At 33.7% G+C, this 5,507-nt stretch overlaps 1 long non-coding RNA gene across 1 annotated transcript; it reads right to left on the bottom strand.

Moving 5' to 3' along the window:
- Positions 1 to 3,812: 3,812 nt before the first annotated feature.
- LOC131631187 (uncharacterized) lies at positions 3,813 to 4,875 on the bottom strand. Its single transcript, XR_009292628.1, has 3 exons — positions 4,271 to 4,875; positions 3,988 to 4,073; positions 3,813 to 3,914 (listed from the first exon to the last, which is right to left on the bottom strand). It is a non-coding gene; the product is annotated as an uncharacterized LOC131631187 (long non-coding RNA).
- Positions 4,876 to 5,507: the final 632 nt, after the last annotated feature.

Here is a 5,507-nt window from a genome sequence, read left to right as displayed (position 1 = left end):
ATAAGTGTATAATTTTCTTTTACATATATATAATTTTCTCTTATTTTTGCTCTTTAAACGATGTTAAAATACACTTGTCATATTTTAATGGACAGATGATATAAACCACATCTAAAAAATTATAGGTAAGTTTTCTCCTAAAAATTGATCACTAAATCAATTTTAAGAACTCCTTAATGTTTGGAAATCCGTTAATTGGGTAGAAAATAGAATAATTAGTATTTTATTGAAAATATGTATTAAATTTATATGATAATTAATGAATATTTTTAAATTAGTAATCAATATCTAATTTAAAAGTAATTGATATTGCAGTCACTACAAAAAAAGTCTCCTGCCACGGCCACGAAATCGAGGCTATATGCAAAATAACTGTGGTGTAACGCTGAGGCCACGGTTTGGGCACGAAAACCCAACTGTGGGATATGCGGGCGTGGCCTAAAGTATAGTCCACAGTTTTTTAGTATATACCACATTTTTTGGACATACGTGGCTTTTATAGGTCATGGTTTAGGTAGTTTGATTAAGGTTGCGGTTTATATTTGCCATGATTAAAGAACTGTGGCCATATATGTTAAAACCACGATTTCAATTTAATGTTTAGCATACGTTTAGTTTCAAGGTATTGTCACGGTTTGATTATGACCACAAATTTAAAATCATTATATTTTGTATATTCTACACCATTAATCTTGCCACGGTTTATTTCTGTGTCATTACATAAAGATGTCATTATATATATATATATATATATATATATATATATATATATATATATATATATATATATATATATATATATATATATATATATATATATATATATTCTGGACTGGGCCGAGCAGACCCAGCTCTTCTTGCTAGCCGAGCAGGCCCGTTACGTTTGGACCCATTTCCTTGATTACCGTTACGAATCAGTCAAGCATGAAGACCACGTGTCACGCTTTAGCGAAGGATCCGACCAACCTCCTCCGAATCTTACGCCACGCTCATCCAAGACGTGGGTCACCTGCTGACTCAGCCCTAACAGAGGGTGTTCTGGCAGTTTCCTAGCACGTAGGCCTCTAACTGGATTTGCCCCAATTAGGAAACCTTGGCCCAGCACTGGGGGCTATAAATACCCTCTTCCACTAGAGGGTCAGGTATCTATTCTTCACTTCTTAAACCCTCATTCTCTGATAGCCGCTGACTTTAGCACCGGAGAACCTTGCAGGTACCCCCCATCCTGTTCTTCAAGCCAGATCCCGCTGCTGTGACGAATCTTCTGATCAGGTACGATCAATATATATATATATATATATATATATATATATATATATATATATATATATATATATATATATATATTTTAACAATAATACTATTTTTTTAGACATTGATGATTAGAATCTAATTACAAGCAAATTAATATTAACGTAAAAAAAAATCATTAAGTGATGTTACGTACCCACTAATAAGTTCGATAAAATATAGATAATTAAGTTTTTATGTCATCCCAAATTCAAAACAACCATAGGATTCAAAACAAGAGATAATTTAAGTATAATCACCTACACCCTGATAAAAATTAGAGTGCCATCGTATTAGTTTACTCACTTCATATTCTTCAAAAACATGATCCTCAATTACCACAATGTTTGAGTTAACTGTTGGTGATGGATGAAGAAAATCTTAAGCCTCTTTCCAACTAAGCTTCAACATCAATGCATCTTCGTTATCAATAACCAGCCTCTTATTTTTTGAACCAATGTCACATGTTCTTTGTTTCTTCTCAGGAACTAGCTCTTGTGGCAGATGCACTCCCTCTCTTTTCATGCCTTTAGATAAAGCAGTTTCATGCACCTGATAATACCAGAGACCAATTAGTTACTAAATGTATCTGTTATAAGAAAATTAAGAAAAAGTATATTGAAGTCGAATTAGCTAACTAAGATGATAGAGTGTCGCTTCTTATTGATCTATTATGTATTCCTTTAAAGCTTGCATTTTCTACTAGTACGTCGGTTGCATTCAATGATGTGTCAATTCCACGACCAGAACCGTCTCGCGGGGATAAGTACCCTACCCCATTGCTCGTATTTAGCTTACCGAATTCTGCTTTGTATATTTAATATACCAAAGCTCGCCTGTAACTTTACTGCCATTATATGAAAGGATAAATGTTTAATAAATATAAAAAAATAATACGCAAGAAATACCAGCTTCTTGTTGTGTGAAGACTAAGAATTTTATTAGGAATCACTTGGAAAATATCGGCAAAATTTGCATACACACTAGATCTCCAAAGGTTAATTCTTACTGGTTTTAGAGGATATCATAAAAAACTTAAAATAATTCTTACTAAGATTTACCCTCATTAAGGGCCTATATGTTACTGATGTTAGAGATGTTTAGAAAAAGCATATTGCACTCTCAAATATTAGATGAAAGTTAATGAATGTATTACTATCTACAATTATTAAACCATCCAATTTCTCAACAGATTTAAGTTGGTTTTTTAGATCCTACCAATTATGGCATGTTTTCATTGTTTCTTTTTTTATATCCTACCAATTATGGCATATTTTCATTGTTTCTAGTAATTGCACAGCAACAATCTAAATGATTTTAAACAATATCTTAATATGCAAGCAATGTTTAACACTTTAAAAAGGACTAATATGCAAGCAAACAATATGCTTAACACTTTTGAATTCAAATGGATATGACATGGTATAACAAAATTATTGGTTATGAGCAATGTTTAGCTAAGTAGTTACTAAACTTACTTCAACGCATGGTTTCAGAAGAACCATGCGACCAAGTCGACCAATCTAGAGTAAGTTTTACTCCCTGCACACAAAATCACATGTACTTTAAGCATATAAATATATTCTAAAGAAAGATGTATTATTACAAGCTACAAGTAGCATACCTTAGCAATAATGTTCACAATATTTGATGATGGAAGCTCTAGTGTATACCCTGGCTCTTGTCCAATATTGTTATGGCCATTTCCTGTCTTGGTGATTCTTGCAATCTTCAAAGTAACACCTATACCAACAATAAGCAAAAGAACTCTTATCGGTTTCTAACAAAATCCAGAAAAGTAAAATTATACAGCAGACAACGCCACCAAGATGATAACTACACATGATTACACAACTCTTATCGCTTTCTCTCATTCATTTAGAGAGGAAGCGTCCAACAAATTAATTACACAACATTCAACAAGACATATTAAGTATAAGACAATTTAATCCACAGTTCAGCTCATAGGTTGAGCAAACCTAATCCATCATGAACTAAAAATGTTTTATCATGAGCAAATCTTGATACAAAAATGTTTCAATTTCAGTCAGTTTTAATGCTTTGGAATTCAGAGTGGAGGAGCAGAGAGGAGATAGCCAGATATGTGTCGAATATTTCCAACAGATAAACATAATGTTTTTCAAAGTGACGGTAAACTTTAGAAATGGTGAATGAATTCCAAACTGCGAAAAACCATACAATTGCCTGGTCCACCACCCAGGTGAGGATTTAATTAGTGCAAATTCTTGGTCAATTGCAACACTAAATATACACATCATTGAATAAGGTCATAATAGTTGATGTTTTCAGTTTTCAAATTTAGTTGTAATTCTACTTCAAGTTTAAAATCAGAAATGAATGAAATCTATGAAACACAAACACAACATCGACACGTCATAAAGTAGTAATAATTTGAGGAAATAAATAAATTGAATGTAAACACTGTCGTGTCGGACACCAAATACACCTTCAATTTGAAGTGTCGATGCAAACGAGAATGAAATTCTATAAAAGATTATTTACCTCCACGAATGTAGCAACTTCTTCGCCCCCTACTCTAGTAGTACCTAGCCCACAACCCTTCTACTCTCAATTTTCCTACCATCAGCTTGCTTATAAAGCAGCTGCATGATTATCGGAAAAATTTAACATAAATAAAGTAATAACCAGATAAATCTTACTAAAACCATTATCAACCTTTAGTGTCTCTTGTGTGCAGGTATTCAATGAATGCATAAATAACCCTTGGGCTTATTTGACTCAGTATCAGTAACCAGTCGAACCTAAATCATAAGAAACTCGAAACAGGAAGAATAGTTAGAAAAAAAACATCCTGGTAATTAGCTCAACTGAAAATAACACAACATGATATCTTTCAGTCTCACTTCAGACCCAATAAAATACGACCAAAATAAAAGACCAAGACGATAATCCTAAATGGCACGACAGATAGGCTCTAAGATTAATTAGCCATGCTCACCTTTAAATCACACAGCTCTTATCATGAGATGCATCACCACCAGCAATAGTTGCAGAAAAACTGATGTATTTCAGCCCAAATTAAGAAAACCATAACATCTTCTCAACAGCTGATATGGTAGCATCAAATGTAGGCTAACTAATAATTTAAGCAAAAAAGGAAGAGAATGAAATACTCCCAACATATTTTGACCATTGTATGAAAAGAACATAAGTTGTCAGTCTCCTTTACTTGCTCAAAAACTATGCCAAAGGCACAATTTTGCATCATTACTTTGCAAAACTAAAATTTATACTGGTATGGAATTTGGGTTTTATTGATATGAGAATCATTTAACAGTTGAATAATAAGATGAACAGCCATTACCAGAGGATGTATATTGAGATAATTAACCATTACCATGGATATATTGCGGGATGATATACCATTACTGGGGATGTGTATCAAGATTTTAAATTTGCAGTAAACTCCTAGAGACTCAAAGCCCTAAGATTCAAATTCATCCATATGTAGTTGGAATGTTGCAAAGTGTAAATTGACAAAGGAAAATACCGCCCCACATTGCTGCGCTATTATAGCAGAAAAACCAACAATATCTGCCAATATTTACTATTACTGCGAGCCCAAAAACCACCGTGTGAGATATTGGATCGAACTCTAGTATGGCCGAAGGGTAGCTTCTTGGTTCGACAAGGTTAAGCATGAAGTCGAAGGTTGTTCACATGCTTGTGTGTCGAAGATGCTAGGGTTGTTAGCATGTTAAATTAGGTTTTAGTGTTTAAACCCTAATTTGTTAAGTTAGCTTGTTTATTAAGTTGGCTTGTGTAATGGGCCTTGTGGAAAAAGCCCATTAGTTAGTATGTTAGGTTTTATTATAAATAGCATATTAGTCTCTCATCATTGCTAAGCTGCAAATCCTAATTTAGGGTGAGATAAGTTATTTGTTATTCTTGTAAACTTGTAATCTTGTTTTAAGAGAAAGTGAAAGAATAGCAGTTATAACCAATTATTGTGTCCCTCTTCTTACTTGTCCTTTATTCTTGCCTTGCATTATATTTTGTTCTTGGTATTGAATTCACAACAAATTGGTGCGGTGGGCGTGGAGAAGATGCCTTCAACAAAGTATGAGATTGAAAAGTTCACCGGAGTGAATGATTTCGGTCTGTGGCGCTTGAAGATGAAAGCCCTACTGGTTCAGCAGGGTTGTTTGGAAGCGTTGAAGGGAGAGGCAGCCATG

This window comes from Vicia villosa, unplaced genomic scaffold (genome assembly GCF_029867415.1).
Source record: "Vicia villosa cultivar HV-30 ecotype Madison, WI unplaced genomic scaffold, Vvil1.0 ctg.000790F_1_1, whole genome shotgun sequence".
NCBI lineage: Eukaryota > Viridiplantae > Streptophyta > Magnoliopsida > Fabales > Fabaceae > Vicia > Vicia villosa.
The sequence above is the reverse complement of the archived record's forward strand: the minus strand, read 5'-3'. Positions and strand labels throughout refer to the sequence as shown.